This window comes from Numida meleagris, chromosome 1, assembly GCF_002078875.1.
Source record: "Numida meleagris isolate 19003 breed g44 Domestic line chromosome 1, NumMel1.0, whole genome shotgun sequence".
In the NCBI taxonomy this organism is placed as follows: domain Eukaryota; kingdom Metazoa; phylum Chordata; class Aves; order Galliformes; family Numididae; genus Numida; species Numida meleagris.
Genome location: NC_034409.1, coordinates 72,763,782 through 72,783,547, shown reverse-complemented (window position 1 = coordinate 72,783,547; position 19,766 = coordinate 72,763,782). Strand labels below are relative to the sequence as shown.

At 38.9% G+C, this 19,766-nt stretch overlaps 1 long non-coding RNA gene across 1 annotated transcript; it reads left to right on the top strand.

The window, feature by feature from the left end:
* Positions 3,220 to 18,852, top strand: LOC110397360. The gene is made up of 2 exons (XR_002437730.1): positions 3,220 to 3,912; positions 16,432 to 18,852. It is a non-coding gene; the product is annotated as an uncharacterized LOC110397360 (long non-coding RNA).

The window sequence follows — 19,766 nt, the reverse complement described above, 5'->3', positions numbered from 1 at the left end:
TGGAATTGAATTTCTTGTCTGTGCTCCTGGTAGCTGACAAACAAGGACATAAACAGCTGTGTGCCAGTCATGAATTTCCTCTCACAAGCCACTGTGTCCCCTGAGACTTTCCTTTTCTATCAGATCATCACCCTGTAAGGAATAGATTTATAATGCAACCATCCGGGAACTTTGATGCATGTCCTTGAAGAAAGGCTCTTTCTCTTTCCACCTTCCATCAAGTATCAGATACAAAAAAGAGACAGGGACATTCTCTACAAGCAACCTCTAATTCTCCACTCAGTGCTTTCTCACAGGAAAGCAGACAAAAGGGAAAATATGCAGTAGTAAACCTGCCTCCTAATTTCATAGATGTGGGGATTTGAGATCAGCCCTGCAGATATAAGAGCAGGATTTTCCCTTCTGTCTTTGCATCTTGGCTGAGTTATTGCTAAACTATTTGGCCTCTGTATAAGAACCTCACCTTCTGCTGCACAGCAGGCAGCCTAAGGTTTCTTCTCCACAGAGCTTTTAATTACTAAGTTTGTTAGAACAAGCATCTAAACCAGAATTGGCGTTTCCTTATCTAGCTGATTTCATTTGGAATGGCTTCATGCGTCACAGTGCTTTACAGATGCTTCTTTAGAGAGTTTAAGCAAAAGACAGCTACCAGAGGATAAGCTCTTTCTGAAGACATTTGGCTCTTGTAGATGGTTTATTTGCCAAAGAAAACTCTGTGTCCCAATTCTGTGTGAATCACTGGAAAAATTTAACCTGCTGCTGCCTACTCTGCTCTGCTTTCTTAAGCAAGTGTCTATTGTCTTCACTAGAGAGGAAATCTTTTCTAGTCTCTTTTTTCCCCCATCAGAGCTGCTTCTTTTGATTATTCACTATTTATTTTGCAAATATTTTAGATTTCTGCTGTCAACTTTATCTCCTTTATTACCATCATACATTTCAGCCAAACATGTTCAAGAAATCTTTTTCGTCTGTGGAAATTATGATAGTGAAGAGTAATTTCACACAACCACCAAATGGATGCTAAATAGCACTTTTGTTTTTGTATATAGCACTGACTGATCTATCCTTGTCTGCTGAAAGATGTACACCAGACATGAGCATATATGTGTAGCATAAACATCTAATACAGGATGTGGTAGCATTTGATAAAGCAAAATACGAATTCTTACACTCTTATACTGGAAAAACTTGATATGTTTACTTAACCAAATTCTTGCATCTACATGTATTCAAGGAAGCACAAATTGAGCTTTTAAACAATTTAATCAAACTCCATAGCAAGCTATAGCTTAAAGTGATTTGCTTTATCAAGGCATAGTTCTGTCATGGAAGAATATTATTCTGTCTTCATATCCAGGGTCACACACTCTCTGAATTGCTTCAAGTTAAATCAGTGAAGAAAAATATTTTAAAACTGTCCCTCTCTCCAGTTAATAAATCTTTTGATACCTAATTTTTTAGGAGTATGCAGCTGGAAGGAGCAGCCTGGCTCAGAAAGGAAAAGGCTTCAAACTCTCTGAAGTTCCTTAGTCCTATTTATCTGCTACCTCATCCAGATGTGTAAAATAAGCATTGAAACATTTCCTGTCTAATTTTCTTATCCCTGTATGGCAAATTCTTCCTACCTGTATTAAAGCCTCATAAGGAACTTTTGTGTCAGTGGCAGGTGAAAAGAAACTCCTTTAAGTGATTGCCTCTGAATTTCTATTATTAAAAAGCCTTGAGACAATAAACCTCAATCAAATTAATTGATTACAGGATACATGAAGTCTTAATCCATTAGTAGAGTTTACATTGTGTAATATTAAACACGAAATTCAGGTTCCAATTCCTACGTGTTCAATATCTTCAGAGTTGTTCCATTGGTGTATAGTTTGACCCTTGAGACAATGCCCACTGCCTTCAGAGCTGCTGCTCTGGTCTTACTCAAGTATAAGAAAAAGCAAATTCAGGACCAAATCTTCATTAAGAATCCAATTTTAAGTTACTTTTGGCAACATTTCATGACACTCTAATAACATGTAATCAATCGTGCTAATAGTACAATATAAAAAATGCTACAAGTCACACAGCTGTACAAAAAGTGATGTGTAAACTACAGGGACTGAGTATAGGGAACTGAAGTCTGGTATTACCCTCACTGAGTCGACTGTGAAATAATACAAGTTAGTGTTGTAAGAACACAATTTGTGTCACAGCATGTCAGGACATTTCAATTAGAGAGGAAAATTCACCATGTTTCCTGAAATATACTGTAATAAATGAAACTTACAAAATAATTCCATTGGTGCAAAGATATCTAAAAAAGTCATAGCCTCTTATGTCTGGGGGAATTACAGAAGGGTGTTTTATGTGTTCTCTGCAAGTCAGAGTTATTGTGTATACAGGATTTTATTTGGTGATGGGAATTTATAATGAAGTTTGTATGAAGTAAAGTATCTCAAATAGACTAAAAAAGTTGATTTCCTGTTTGTGGGTACCTGAGGAGGGTACACAGTAAACTTAAGGATAAAAATAAAATGATGGCACTGGGGAAAGTGCTAAGATCAAATTCTAATCGTAGGGAAAAAATTGCAAAAAAATTAGGGATTAAATTTCATCACTGTTTAACTATTTATATTATTTAATATAGGCAGATCAATCCCATTAAGAAGCCAATGGCTGCATCCTTCTTCCTGCACAGAACAGCCAGTTCTGAGCAAGCCTGATTCTAAATTTGTTGCCTATTCCAACAGCATAACCACAGAAATAGCCTAATGACCCTTCCACTAATGATATCTGCTATTCCCAAAAGGAAATATCCAACATATTGTCAAGGGTATCCTTGCAGTGTACTAAGGACTGGGCATGCTTTACGGGCTCTAACTTTCCTATGCACCCAGGCTGTGATGATCTCAGGCAGCAGGGATTATAGACAGTCCTTTGAAGCCTTCTGCACAGGCAGCAGTGTGAGTGTAGGTGTGTGTGAAAGGCACTGAATTCCGCAAGTAAGAAAAACTTTGTAATTTGTTTAATAAAGAGCAAAAAACTGAAGCAGAGAATAGATGTATATAAGATGACTTTGCCAATGGCTTGCTACAAAGATACGTGTGCCCTGTCATTGCTGTGACTCTGGTCTCCTTTCAAAAGTACTGATACCCTTTTAGTGCTTGTCTGTGATTCATTAGTAAGGGAAAAACAGATGGGAGCTATAAATCAGTAAATGAGGTCACTTTCACTTAATTTGATCAGTCCAAAGTGCTCTTGAATTCCTTCAATGAGATCAGGGGCCTATTACAGACATTATGTTGAATAAATTAGAAATATTAGAATGATTAATTAAGCAATTTTTGTTGCAAAAAAATTGAGATTTTTGTGGAGCAGTTCTTAACTACATTTTTTTTTCTGTACTGCTAATGTCTTCTAACACTACACAGTAGTCAGAGGGGGGCACTACTAGAGGGGGGAGGTAACTGTGACCTTACCACACTCCTGTTACAATAAAGCTGTAACAAACATCATGTCAGAGAATATATCTTTCTCGGTAACATTTTCTGTTTCAGTAAATATAGTCCTACAAGACCTTTATGTACATGCTTAATTGTTTGTACAGGAATACACTGACTGTAGTCAGTAGGAATACTCATATGCTTAGAGTTAAGAACACGCGTAAAAATTTCCAGGACTGGGGCCTGTCTTTTCCCAGTGGAGAATTATGCTCTTACACAGGCATCTCCCCTGGTGTGGTTATATAAATCTGGCCCTTTAAGTTGTACAGAGCCAAACTGCTCCAGTCTTATTGTAGCCATTTTGCAACTCCTGACTGCTTGGTGCCTGTTCTGTCTCATAACTGGTTAGTATGTGTTATGCTTTCCCACAGCTCTCTCTTCTTCCTGCATCTCACGCATGTGATTGAAAAAGGTTCATCCAGTGGTAAGTCTGACTTTTCTTTTATGCTGTAATACATGATTTACTAGTCCTAAAATAATGTCCATAGCCTTGAAAAATTCTCTTTAGCTAGTAGTGAGGAACAGGGTCTGTTCCAGTATGCAGCACATTGCCAGATTACATTGAATAGATACTCTTCCACAGGCTCTTTCCCTTGCAATTTTAAGTCGTATTTTTTGTTTTTCTCTGTAAGGCTCAGTGCTTCCCTGTCACATTTGGCTGAAATGCACCATGGTAAATACTTAAAACAAGTGCAAGACAGGTGCCCTTTTTACAGCATAAGTAAATGTTACTGACTTCTAACTGTTTTGCAGTATTCTTGGATTTAAAAATAAACCGTAGAAGTAACAGCTGAGGGTGACAAGAGGCAGGGCAGCTAAAAGATGTGCTGCATCTCAAGCAGATGTCAATGGATGTCATTCTGAGATCTGTATCATGTGTTAATTCACTAAATAAGCAGTGAATCATAGAATCACAGAATTCTTGGGATGAGAAAGGACCTCTAGGGATCATTAGTCCAACCCACCTGCTAAAGCAGGTTCCCTACAGTAGGACGCAAAGGTGGGCATCCACATGGGTCTTGAATATCTCCGAAGAAGAAGAATCCACAACCTCTCTGGGCAGCCTGTTCCAGTCCTCTGTCACCCTCCCTGTAAAGAAGTTCTTCTGCGTATTTGTGTGGAACTTCTTATGTTCCAGTTTTTGGCCATCGCTCCTTGTCCTGTCACACCACTGAAAAGATTCTGGCCTCTACCTTTGAGAATATAATATTATGTGAATCAAAAATCTGGAAGTCACGGAGTGTCTTGAACTTGTTTCTGAAGACTAATATAGAGTAACACTAGAATAATAAGAGTATTGCAATAACAATGTAATAAGAACAGTATTTGCAAAGATTAGGAACTAAAATTGGAAGCTTGATTTCCATCATCAAACAGAACTTTTAATAGAAAGAACTTACAGGCTTGTCTACAAATTAGTGTTTAATGAAACAGGAAGGGATTTAACAAGCTTTTTGCATGCATCATAGAATCATAGAATACCTTATTTTGGAAGGGACCTTAAAAATCATCTAGTTCCAACACCCCTGCCTTGGGCATCGTTGCCACCCACCACTAGATCAGGCTGCCCAGGATCCCATCCAACCTGCCCTTGAATGCCTCCAGAGATGGGGCATACACAACTTCTCTGGGCACCTGTTCCAGATCCTCACCACCCTCCAAATAAAAAATTTCTCACTAACATCTAACCTAAATCTCCCCTCTTTTAGTTCAAAGCCATTCTCCCTTGTTCTATCACTATCAGACCATATAAAAAGTCAATCCCCTCCTGCTTGTAAGCTCACTTCAAGGCCACAATGAGGTCTCCCCAGAGCCTTCTTTTCTCCAGGCTAAACCCTCAACCTTTCGTCATAGGAGAGATGCTCCAGCCCTTTGATTATCTTTGTGGCTGTTCTCTGGACCCTCTCCAACTGCTCCACATCCTTCCTTTAGAGGGGGCACCAGGCTTGGACACAATACCCAAGGTGGGGCCTCACAAGGGCAGAGTAGAGAGGAACAATCACCTCCCTCTCCCTGCTGGCAATCCCTCTTTTGATGCAGCTCAGGATACTGTTGGCCTTTTGGGCTGCAAGTGCACACTGCTGGCTCTTGTCCAGCTTTTCATCCACCAAGGCCACCAAGTCCTTTTTTAGAGGGCTGTTCTCAATGAGTTCTTCTCTCAGTCTGTACTCATATCTAGAATTGCCCCAACTCAAGTGCAACACCTTACACTTGGCCTTGTTAAATCTCATTAGATTCTCATGGGCCCATTTTTCAAGTCTGTCCAGGTCCCTCTGGATAGCGTCTCTTCCTTTTATTCTGTCAACCCCAACACTCAACTTGATGTCATCACCAAACTTGCTGAGAGTATGCTCAATCCCACTGTCTGTGTCATTGATAAAGATGTTGAAGAGCACCAGTCCCAAGATGGATCTCTGGGAGACACTGCTTGTGACCAGCCTCCACCTGAACATAGAACCAATGACAAGAACCCTCTGGCTACAACCATCCAGCCAATTCTTTATCCACTGAACAGTCTGCCCTTCAAATCCATCTCTCTGCAATTTAGAGATAAGGATATGGTGTGGGGCCATGTCAAAGACCTTGCACAAATCCAGGTAGATGACATCAGCTATGCTTCCTTTATCCACTGATGCTGTCATTCCATCATAGAAGGCCACCAGATTGCTTAGGCGTGGTCTGATCTTGGTGAAGCCTTTCTGGCTGTCTCAGATCACCTCCACATCTTGCATGTGCTTTAACATCTCTTCCAGGATGATCTTCTCCATGATCTTCCCAGGCTCAGAAGTGAGGCTCACTGACCTGTAGTTGTTCGGGTCTTCCTTTCCCTGTTTCTTAAAGATGGGAGTGATGTTTCTAATTTTTTCAAGTCACTGGGAAACTTGCCTGACAGCCATGATTTTTCAAATGTGATGGAGAGCAGCCATATCAGTCAGTTTCTTCAGAACGCTGGGATGCATGTTATTTGGTCCAATAGACTTGTACACATTCAGCCTCATTTGCTGGTCTTGGACTTGCTCCGCTCTTACACTGGGAGGGATTTTGCTCCTCTGACCCCTAATTAGAAATTCTGGGACATAATAGGCATGAGTACCCTGACTGGCCATGAAGAATGAGGCAAAGAACTTGTTAAGTAACTCAACCATCTCCATGACTGGAGAAGTCAGCTCTCCTTTTTCATTTATCAGAGGTGGTACACTCTCATTTGCCTGTCTTTTCTGCCCTATGTATCTAAAAAATCCCTTCTTGTTATTTTTTCACATCCCTTACCAACTTCAATTCCATCTGCACCTTGGCTTTTCTGACTCTGTCCCTTCACATCTGTCATCTTCACAACAACCCTATATTCTTCCCAGGCCACCCATCCCTGCTTCCACTAATTGTATTTTCCCTTTTTTTCCCATCAGTCTGATGAGCAGATCCTACCTCAGCCATGTTGGCTTCTTGCCTCATCCGCCAGTTTTCTTATTCTGGGAGATGGAGAACTCTTGTGAATGAATGTTGTTAGTCAGCAGGAAGCTCATAAGTACACTCAACAAGTTACAGTTCTTTTCCAACATGCCAATACCTTGACCCTAGGGAGTAGTATGTGAGTAGTAGCTACTGTGTTATGAAGCAGTCAGCTGTTACACTGCAAGATAATCATCTTAGCCTGCTTCAGAATTCTTCCAACTTATGCAGGGGGGTTGGAAAACCTACATGCAAGATTTGACATTATTTTGTATTTGTCACGTGCTACTGTTTGAAAGAAAAATCTGAAAGTTGTTGGAGCTGTGATAGCAGGGAGCACTGAGCTGGATGAAAGAAGAGTGCAGACAGACAGACTGTATCAGAGACTGTGTCCCATGTTATTACAAAATGTGATGATTCAAGGTAAAAAGTTTGGAGTCTCAAAGCATTGTTAGCTCCTGATCTTGCAGGACTACTGCATCTTGTGACCTGTGATTCTTCTGTAGTACTTCAGATCTCATTCCCAAGCAGACAGACCACTGAGTTAACAAAAAAACTCCTTGCAACAGCCACACCTTTCTTTCATTGCATCAGGTGTACTTCTGAACAAAAAGTGCTCACAATTACTATCTAATTAGTCTGGATCATAGTATATTTCACATCTATGCTCTACATTTTGTTGACCACTACAGTCTTAGCAATCCCAAACTGTAGTGTCAAATACGTTCAAAGCAATGGAAGTGGCCTGGCTGAAACCTGGGTCAGTACCAGAGAATTCATTCCTACCTCTGAGTTTTGTTTTTCAATCGCTATTGGCAATGACTGCTTCTTAGCATCTTGCCTGATGTTGAGGTTCTGTATGAAGTTTTTTTTTTTCCATGGACTTGCAATTGAAACGTTGCTTTTAAAGGCAGCAGAAAAGCATGCTCTGATGTATAAGAGATGCCTGATTCCAAGTACATGTGAACGTGTTTTGATGTGCTGCCTTTCTACTCCTTGGCTTGAGTGTTATGGGAACATCAGTATAGTGGGAAATCCTTTTAAAACATCTAGTATTTCACCGTTTCTTTGAAGATTGCTGTGCTTGCCCATGGAACAAAGCTGTGCTGCTGTTTCAGTGGAATGCAGCCTGACCTTTCTCTTCATGAAGAAGTCCTGGCGTACGGCCTGGCAGAGCCTATTTCTCATAAAGCAGATGGTGTCTTTCCATTCAGACACCTTTCATTCACCGCTGAAGAAACTTTGTTCTGCCTTGCTGTACAGCTGTTATTTTACAACTCTGTGTTAAGGAAATGGTTGTATTTTTAACTTGCAAAATGTCTTTCTCATTAGTGCTTTCCCACTGTGTGGGTGGCCTCAGATTCTTAGTCCCAACTTTCCCTTAACCTTAGTCAATCTTCTTGTCAGTTTATACTGCCCCCTGCTCAGCAAAAAAAATGGTTGATTGTCACTGTCAATTATCCAAAACTAGGAGGCGCTATTGACTCCCTGAAGGGATGAGAGGCTTTGCAGATGGATTTAGATATGAAGGCTGCTCGGAAAGTAATGCCTCCTATTTTGTTATTTTGGCCCATGATGGATGTTGATGGGATGGCAGTAGAGGTTGAACCTTCCTGCCAGTATTTTGTTTAATTTTGTTGCCATGCAACAAAATATAGCAGCAGAGGGGCAGTCTGACAAAATGACGTCTCATATAAATAATATAAATGTATATGAAGCAAAGGTGTGAAACTTCTATGTGGAAAAAATTGCACCCATTGACAATCATTAATACTTGCTGAGTGTTTATGGCAATGGAATGGTGGATGTTAGCACAATGAAGTGGTGGGTGGTGTGTTTCAGCAGTAGCAGTAGCAACAGCAATGTGAATGAGAAGCCACATTCCTTATGGCCATACAGATTTTTATGAGCATAGCATGCATATTCTTATTCATCATTAGCAAAAAAACATAGCTAATGGTGGTGACTGTGCTGAAAAACAGTGTTTTGTAGCTGAGAATTTTCTCTATCAAATAGTGTTATTATTCTCATTGTCTCTGTTGTAGTTTTCAGGGAAATAAACAGGAGACATTACTTTTGGAGCAACCTACATACTTCATAGCATTGGAGGTTAGCAGTGACTGTGTTTGGCATTGATGTGTCTTCTCCTTGAATATTGTATGCAGTTCTGGGTTCCACAATGTAAAAAGGATGTTAATGTCTTTGAATGCATTCTGAGGAAGGAAACCAAACTTGTAACAGGGCTGGAGGGCGTGTCCTGTGAGGAGAGGCTGAGGACATTTGGGGTGTCCATTCTGAAGAAGAGGTGGTTGAGTGACAACCTCATTGCTTTCTGCAGCTCCCTAAGAAGAAGTGTAGAGAGATGCTGGGCTCAGTTCCTTGTTCACTGATGGCCAGGGAAGGTTCAAACTCGACAGCAGCATAAATTTATTTGCTGTTAGAACAGGCTTCCCAGTGAAGTGATTGATGCCCCATGCTTGTCAGTGTTGAAGAGGTATTTGGATAGTGCTTCTAATAACTCATTTTAGCTTTTGGTTAACCTTGAAGTAGTCAGGCTGGACTTGATGATTTTGAAGTTCCCTTCCAACTGAACTATTATAATTCTAATTCTTGTACCTAGTTTTTAATCTCTATTGTGAACTGCCCACTTTCATTTGAGGACAGTAATTTTGTTACTCCTGCCAAATATCTGATAAAGTTAACTCTTCCTCTCTTTCTCTCTTCTGCCCTCCCTTTTCTCTCAGACTTTTCACTGTTTAAAGTTGTTTTCCCTGATATTTCCTTCTTTTCCATACACTGTCTCATGACCTCTGTCATTTTTGGTCAGTGTTGACAGAGTTAACTTTGTTTTTCAAGCTGACACTCCTGTTAAAAACACCAGAGGTCTCCACTGAACTTCTGTCAAAATTCTGGGCTCGTGCTTCTCAGTCCATACCACTTTCCTTTACCTAGCTAGGATTTGTAGGTAGACCTATACTACTTATAAGTCTTCCAAACCTTGGGAGGCTTTCTGAAAGTGCAGAGATCAGGAGGTCTGTAAAAAAAAAGATGCACCATGGACAAAAGGGAATCAGTAGGTGTACAAATGTATATGTATTTGTAAAAATCTGTCATAACATTCACTATTTTATTGGAAAACTCATTTCTTCATTGTCCAGATTCATGTTTTCTCAGCATTTGACACTGACCGTGCCTCAGAACTCCTACAGCAAGCTCATTCTCTTTACTCCTCATACGTCATTCCTACTTTTAATGTCAGCTCACATTAGGCCAGAAAGCAAGCAGAACAATTTGCAAATGAGCTTGTGACACTGGTAGAAAAAGAATATATCCTCATTTTGTCCCTCTTTCTATGTCTGTGATGGAGTATATCCATCCACATGGCCAGGATGTCCAGCCTACGCCATGCAAGCTATTTCCAGCCAACTGAAGAATACACCTCAGTCTGGTTTTGGCTACCTTTCTTTAGAGTCATTTGCATGTAAGTGACATATTAATAAATTAATCTGGATAATCCCTACCTCAGCTTCCATGGTGCTCTCAGGCAGTAAGCTGTCTTTCAGCCAAGTGGTTACTGCAGTGAAAAACATTGCATGAAAATTTCCAAGTCAGCTGTTGAGACTGCAAAAGAATTTCCATGGTAGAGGCAAAGCTTTAAATGCTTACTCACTTTATCAAAAGTTTTTATTTTGTGCATCTAAGTTAAACTGTGTAAATGAATGATCTCAAAGAGAATACATTTGGGTGATGTCACTTGAAATTAATGTTACTTATTCTTCCATTTCTAGCATAATCTTATAAATGCCTCTATAGGGTGCTGTTACCATCACGTGAGATCACCCCTGTGCTCAGAGTGAATACATAGCAGATAATGAAATGGAAGGCTTACTTAAAAAAAACAAAAACAAAAACAAAACAAAACAAAAAAATTCCTTGCTATTATGAAATTTAATTTAAAACATGAACCAAAATTTCATTTCACTTTGCAATGAGATGAGAATTGATTAAGGTAATTCTATAGATATTATATAACTTGAATTCAATAAAATTTTTGATATTCAAAGATACTCTAACATAAGAACTGGATGCAACAAATATCATCCAGACAAATGTTAAACAAATGAAGGATGGATGACAAACAGACCACAAGAAGCAGCAGTCAAAGGAAATAATCCCCAAAAGATTGCAAACAGTTCAGTTTTAATCCTGTTGCAGGCTTTATCAGTTTTATCATGAAAATAAATATTTTGGGCATTCTAGATGATATTGAAACAGTGGGAAGATAAAGGGAAGAACCATGGAGCAACCTGAGAGCAGGAGGAACCCCCTCAGAGACAGAAAGGCAAGTTTCCTATCAGCAGGACACAATGCAGAGATACCCCAAGGCTGACTTGGGAAGTAGCACAGTTATGTCTTTGCAGCAATTCGTCATAGTTACTTAGGAGATGGACTAATTAGTCCTGCTGAAAAAGTTGGTTAATGAGGCTCAAGCTGTGTCATGCACCTATCTTGCTTTTTTCTCTACTGTTGTTAAGTTTTCCCTGTAAAATAGATAGAAAGAGCTTCGACCCTGCTCTGCTTCATTTTCCCCCAAAAGGCCTAGAAACCAGGAGTCAAACCAAAGATATCTGGGAAAGACCCAGAGGAATCCCTCGAGCTGATTCTAGGGTTCTGAATCTGAATCACAATTACAGTTGCCTCACAACATGCAGAGCTAATAATCTCAGTTTCAACATGCAATACTGCATCTGCAAACAGGGTTATGCCACATCCTTAGAAGTGTTGCACTAGCATAAACAAAATGAACGCTCTCGTGGGTGAAAAACATAGCCCAGTTCCCGTCTTCCACCACCCAAATTGCTCTGTATGCGCCATTAGCTGTTTGTCCCATAGCGCAGAAGACTTTTTGTTCCATTTCCTATAACTTTATTCCATAAAATCAAATTTGTCATTTCAGAGCATAATCAAGACTCTCCTGATCTCAACAGCTGTCCTACCCTGGACAGTTTGTCTGATATTCATAACAACAGTAAAACTCTTAAGGAGACTCAGAAAGCAAAAAGCCCCATTACTTTCATTATTAGCACATGAAATTTTAGTCACTGGAGCACTGGTCAGGCCATGTGAGACAGAAGAGGGTGAGTGCTTATTCATTCATTTCTCCCAGGAGGTTGTCTCCTCTATTGATAAGTCTCCATGAAACTTCCAGGATCTCTTATCGTGGTCTGACCAAATACTTTGTTCAGTGTTTGAAATACTTCCTTGCCTCTTTCTTCCACCTGCCACCATGAAAGCAGTGTTTCTGCCAGTTTATTTTGCCCTGACGAGAACTCTGAAGTGTGCCATCAACAAGAACTTGCTTTTATGCTCCTAAAAAGCAAGTGGTATATTCCCCTTTCAGCAGCTTCAAGAACTGTGGCTGACCAAGAACTAAACACAGAATGAAGTCTGCACAGATCACCTGTATAGCACTCACTGCCAGCAAGACAGGAGGCTGCCATCAGCTGTTAATAACAGTGGTGGCACACCAGTGCTTGTTTCTAGCACCCAGGATTCCCTTGTTGGTGGTAGGAGTGGATCTAGTCTTAAGGACCACTGTGTTTAGTTTATCACCTTTGGAAGACATCTCTTGTATATGTGAAACTGGCATGTGGGATGAGGGCAACAATCACATTGCACGACTTATATAATCCTTTGCCAGGCTGTTTTGGTCATGACCTATTTCCCTCCAGAAGTAATGCATCCATGTTGTCCCCAGAGGCGCTCAGGCACCTTGATGAAATATGCTCATGAATGTGAACTGGAATGACCAAGCTATGAATGTAAGTCCTACTCTCTGTCATCCAACTTATAGTAGCAATTCCTTCTAATAGAGGAAACAATAAACTTTTTGGACTCCAAGTTTAGGGCAGTATTGAGCACAGCTACGAAGAGAAATGGAAAAGCAGGAGACTAGAATGTGTTTTCACATATGATTCACTCCATTTGTCAGTGGATGATACTTTGATCCTTCTCTTTTGTAGACTATCGACATTCAACAAAACGGTATGAGAGGGCAAAAATGTGATTTTTATACCAAAGATGCTTTTGGTCTAAACTCTAGCTACACTATCTCATGCTGGAGAAATCTCTCATCTTTCCATGTCTGCTTTAAAGCTTCTATAACCTGCTGGAGCCATCTACCAAGGACTCAGAAAGGCATAGGATCTCATTTTAGCAACTTGCTTAAGTCTTGGATACTGCATATGAATGTAGGGGAGTAAATTCAGAGAAAATGCAGGGAAGTTTATTTATGCATATCACTTGAATATTCATCTGCAGCTGTAGCAGCCTTCTAAGCACCTGAATGAATAAAGAGTCAATAAGCAAAGAAATCATCTCAAATAATTACCCAAACCACTTTCTCCTCTCTTTCCTCAGCAACTTTTAGAGGGAACTGGTGCCAAACATCTCATCTGATGGAAGGTAGCCAATTTGCCTTCAAACAGAATATAAGCATCTTAACCACTGAGGTGGTCCTGATAATTTTACCTCAGATCTACAGTTGTTTCTGCATTTACCCACTGAATGGCTTCTTCCCCTTGGTTCATCACATTTCTAGTTATCTTTGCATGTTATTCATACAACCAGCTCCCAGTCCAGGTGACTGCTTTCATATCCAAGTCTTTTTGAATATTGTTTTCAAGTAAGAATTCTTAAATTACTACCAAATACATGTTTTACTGCACTCTAGATATTACTTTATTTGCTAATTCTATCCTTTGTTTAAACCAAAGAAAAAGTTAGTTTTTTTTTAATATGTTCCCTTTTTTGTCTTTTATCCTATACATTTATGGCATTTTACTGATAATGTTTCAATTGTTAAGCACATGATCCAGGATCAACTGGAAATTTATGGAGCTTTTTAACAAATTTCCTTGAATCTTGGATTAGGTCTTAAATGTTTACAGGTCACGTGTTTTGCTTTTATTTTTTCCCTCCAGATATTTTAACCAATATTTATGAGATGGGAACTACAAGGGTTGCTCAAATTCTTGTTCTGCTGTTTTGTTGTCTTCTTTTTTTTCCGAATCACTATTATTTCCAATCATATAATCTGAAAACTTATTATTGTCCTGGTCCACTTCAGCATGTGCTTAGCTTTAATCATAGAGTTAATCTTACCAATTTACCAAGACAGCTATTCTTCTTTTTAAAATTGAAGATATGATTAAATGCTGTCTATCTCGGACAAGAACCAAGGTAAGCAGGCTGAGTGAACCAAATCCCCTTCAACGCAGCCGAATCATGGAACTAGCTCTCAGTAAATCCCTACTTTGTAGTTTTTTGAAGAATAAATCTATAAGCCACTCCCACAGCCAGATGGGCAGTGGCATTACAGATTTAAGAGAGGAATTTTTTAGGAGTGGTTACCCTGATTATAGGCAGAGACATACTACATGTTTGAAGCAAGAAAATACCCCTGGCAGTAGAATTTCAGCACAAGCTATTATATTTTGCTTTCACAGGAAGAGAATGGATTTTATAAAGCAATATCAAGAGAGGGATAGACTATGTGAGAAAAAAAAATATGGACCATTAGTTTATCAAAGGCTACCTGATTTTTAAGTTTACCAAAATTTGGATTTTTCTCATCTTCTGCTTCTCTCTCTTGTTCTTGTTATTCTTATCAAACTTCAGTTTTGGCATTCCACTGAATCTCTTGGTGTCAACTTCTGTGCAATTTGCAATATTCATGACTACTGAGCTGTAGTTCTACACTGCACTGCCTGCAATACTGTATCCACAGGGTAGGTTGTTGTTGGAAGCAATGGAGTGTTAGGTAAACACTTAAGTGAATCATGATCTTAGGTCTGACAGAAGATGCATCAGATTATGTTTTGGATTTCTAAAAGCTTTACCATTCATGAAGAATTTATGAAAGAGAAGCAAAGGAAAGATGTCTCAAAGAAGTTTTCCAAGTCCACACTCAAGATGTATACATCAGTTTCTAATGACTGAGGGCTAATGAAGTCTATTAATTCTGTGATGCTTACACAGAATGAATCATTTCAGTTTATTTTAGACTGCAGTCCTGGAGCGTTTGCAATGTACAAAAATTTATGTTAATTGTACTCAACATATACATACTGAAAAATGCTTGGGAAAGTTTTGGGGAAGTTTTGGTAATATAAACTAGCTCAGGTGGAAAATTCTGTTTGGTAGGACTAAATTCTTTGTCTTATCTGGGTTTAGATGGCTGTTATCTGAAGCAGTTTTGTTTCTGAACAAGCATATTTTCATCAATCTTGTATTGTGCACACATTTAGTTTTAATTTACTAGTGTTTCTTGAGTTTGATTTCAGAATTAATTCTGAATGCCAGTAATTGCAAGTCTACTTTTTATTTCTTAATTAACATTTCTTCAAGCAAAACAAAGCCCAGTGAAGTTACGTCTGAAGCAAGAAATAAATTCAATTTTGGATGAGACAAATCCTTAACTGATATATATAGTGGTTCTCAGGGGAGACTATTTATCTTGTGCCACAGAAAGCCCATGAGTTTACTTGGTGAGCTATAATGAATCAGCCTGAGTTCTGACAGTGATTCTTTCCATGAAGAGCAGTTGTAGCTTAAAGCTTCTGCAGCATAGTATAATGCTCCTGTAATCTATAATATTAAATAATTATATTGGTATTCATTATGTAGCTCCACAGGCAGTAGTTACGTGGTATGCAGAAAATGAAAGTCTGAGAGAATTCAGAGCTCACCACCTGCTTTAAAATGTCACAGGCATGATTCCAGGCTTTATTGTGTCAGTAAGAACTTGGACTAATCCTACTGAAGTCAGACATTAAACCTTCATGAGATCAGAATAGAGTTACGTATTTATTAGCTCTGTGTGTGACAGTTCCCCCTAAAATTATATGGGTGACTTAAGCATGTTCCACTATTTGGACTAGCTATTTCTGATTTTCTGGATAAAACCGAAGCTGTTAAATAGAAAATTCTGTTCAAAAATGCAAAAAAATTTCCCTTCCTCTTTAGTCTTTCAATTATTGTGACCTAGATCCAAGCCATTACAGTTGTGTCTTGATATTTCTTAAAGCTGATTTACAAAATGTCAGTGCGAATCCTCTCCTCATAATTACACTGTTAGATACAAGGGACCTGTCTCCACCACCTTGGAGATGGTGGAGTTGACTTCACTCTCTCCTTGCCTGGGTGCTGAGAACAGGAAATACACATTTTGTGCCACTGACCCACACCAGTCTCCATGGCATATAAGGAAAAAAAAGGAAGAAACCACAGATACTGCTAAGTAACCCTCCTGAATACAGGCATAGTACTGCAGCTATTTTCTTTCCCTGCAGTGGAATTCATAACAGAAAACTTTACCACACATTTTTGTAGTAGGGCAGCAATATGGTAAGAGGAAAGCTGAAAGGAAAATAGATCACTGAAAAAAGTTATTGAAGAAATTTCCTGTTTCTGTCTAACTTCTGTTTTCCAGTGCCTTCATATCCCCGTGAGAAAACTGCATGTAGCAAGCCAGAAAACATGGGAGTTTAAGACAAGGCTGTTCCCATAAGAACTCTCTTTTGCATATTTGCTGTTATCTAGTTATGGCAGAAGAAGACATTTCTTCACCCTTACCCTCTCCTAGGACAACTGCTAAATCTTGATGCCAAGTCTCAAGAAGCCAAGACTACTAAGATTATTGATCTGTGCCTCTGAGTCAGATTCGGATACCAGGAGTATCATGAGGGCTAATGTTTGAGGGGTCTAATTTTTAAGGAAACAATGTAGTGATTATTATGCCACCCATTCCACCTCTTCTAGTTTTAGCTCTTCAGTCTGAGGAGTTCTGCCTTCTCAAGACTTCAAACACAAGCTTTTGTAGTATCTCAGCACAGACATTGCAACAGTGGTAGCTGAGCACTTTTTGCAGAACTGAAAAATTTCCTTCCTGGAAGTTTTTCCTTGGAACATAAATGCAGGAATCATGTTCTGACCTGTAATTTGTCTCATACATTGGGAATATAATGTACACTCTATCAGCAATGTAGAAATGGGCAAATTTCTGTCTTCCAAACTTAATGGGAATCACATTTAGTCAGTGTGCAAAAACAAAGATAAACAAGCATGTTCCATATGAGCAGTGGGCTGTGCTACATGTAAATCTGACTGAAGGTATTTGTAATAACTTGACAAAACTGCCATTCAATATTTTAAAACGTATTTTATCTCTGAAGCTGAGAAGCAGGATATGTCAATCTCACATTTAATTTATCTACTACACAAATGTGAGATTTCTCAACTTTTACTTTGCCCAGCAAGATTAGAGGCATATTTCTGCTCCATTATCCACAGATTACACACTGTGAATGTCTACAAGCAGTAAGTGAGGTGCTTATTACACAAAATAATATGTATAAAGCAAAATTAATATTTGTATTAGAATTCCTTTCTCAGATACAGAGAACATAATTCCTGTTGATTCCTTTTTAGAGTGCTAGACGTGGTATTTTACTACATGCTTCTATTTAGTTTCTTTTTCATTTGCTGCTAAATATATGTGCTCTGGTCATATTAAGTAGTTAAAATATCATTTAAAATTTAGATACGGGGAACTAAATGGAGTACTCAACAATTTTTATGGCACCAATGTTAAAACCTCAGCTTTTTTTACATGGTGGATAATGCTTTCAACTTAGGCTAACTCTTACACATTCAAATTGGATTTAGCCAAATTCTGCCCTCACTCAACAGCTTTGTCGTCAAAAATACTGACAACAGGGGCAGCACAAGGATAACCAAGAGCAAGACTTATCTTCTATATTCATTGAGCATAGTTAATTCCTAGTTAAAGCATGGGGATTGACCTCAATTAACACAGATTCATTTTTCTTTTGAATCTGCATTTCAAAGGATCTGGTGGCATTTATTTAACCCTTGTAATATCAGGAATGAGTCTTTCACCTGAGATTATAGCTTAATAGTCCCTCAGCCCCACCTTCCTAAAACTCTGTGAGATTTTTGCCACCCCAGAGTTCTGACTCCCCGTCTTTTCAGTGGCTTTTTTCTCACCTGCCATAGAAATATATTTACTTAGAAAAAAGCAGAATCTCATCTTCCTTAGAAGCCTCCCTGAGCATATTAGCATTTTCTGTCAAATGATCTGAATGTGATTTACAAATAATCCAAGTATCCAACTGTTCTCTTGTTTCTCTGTGGCACAAGTAAATAGTAGCAACATCCTCGGAAGGTGCATCCTCTGCCCCTCTGTTTTAGAGAGGGGCAGACAACATTCTGCAGTCACAGCACTGCTTTACAGGACAATTCAAGTTCATGAAAGGCCCACTTCTGGGCAGACAAAAAACATTATCTGAGGAGCACCCATTGTACTTAAGTCAAAGTTTTATCTTCTGTCTCAACGCCTGGATAAACAAGAAGCCACTCTTGATTACCCACTCCTTGGTTAAGCAGCTTGCAATTCAAGGGAGATACTGAGAGATTTGGGAAGGTGAGTGAAAAGACAGTATAAAGTTCTGTCACTTTCTCTTTTTGCTCCGTATGGAACCACCATGCACACAGCTGCTTCTCAAGCATGATTTAGAGCAGGCTGTTCATGTTCTCACCTAATTGTATGGTAAACGTCTGCAAAATGGGACCATGTGATCAAACTGGCTAGAAATATGAGGTCATGACATCAAAAGTTCAGTTCTATAGTGAAAATATGGCTTTCAGGTGCTGCTAGCTTCAAAGCTCACCAACAAAATGAAGAAGAAATCTATATTTGGAGATCTTCATGTAAAGTATTAACATTTACTGTTCATGTTTTGGTTACATATATGTATGTTTAATAAAATTATCCAGCTTGTGAATTTAAGACATTCCAGAAAAAAGTAATAGATACATTTTTTTTCTGCCACAGATTCTTGTTATGCAATTTAATGGAAATGTTAATGCTAAACTCTCCGAAAATCTGCACAAAACTGTACAGATCTACAGGGGCAGAGAATAGCAGACTCTCCCAGGGAAAAGTTTCATTATTCTTACATTGCTTGATTTTTTTACACCACATCTGCGCATGCTTCGTCATTCTGCCATCTGCTGTAACAAAATACAGGCAAAGCATTTTGGAAAATAAGCCCTCCGCACGTTAAAAATGCTCCCACCCTTCTCATGAGCTGTGGAGCTGATTATCGTCTTCTCCTCATTCTCCCTTGACCCCACTATCACATGCTTGATGAATTAAGTACATGTACCAAGCAAGGAGAACACAGAATCCTATTGATTTTGCCACAATGCTTCTATTAAATGAAATGAATGGTTATGCATTCTACTTCACTGTGCAAATGCATCTACTGAAAGGACAGAAATACCAGGTCATTATCATTAAATTTTTAATTTTGGAACTCCCAATCAAATTTGTTTCCTGTTTGGTATTGTTTGCAGATACACAATGTATAGAGATGTTGATTGCTATAGCACTGAAATTATAGAGTATGAGCAGAGTGGTTCCTAGTGCACTCTCTGTATAATCCAGTCAAAGTTTCTTCCTAGTGCAGCAGCACAAATCTCTTGGTAGCAGTAAAATCTCTACACATACTGCATTCCCGAACACATGTTCAAAGGTGATAAAATAAATGCAGATGGTTTCCCAAAACCTCAGAGGAACATTTTTTACTGTTGCTAAATGGACTGTAAAAAAATAGGGAAAAAATTGGAGAAAATATAATTTGACACAGAAAGGCAATTTCAGAATAGCATTCAGTCATTTGGGAGAAAAGCTAAATAAAACGTGTGTTTGTAATGATCTATTGGCAAAACAATATTGACAGA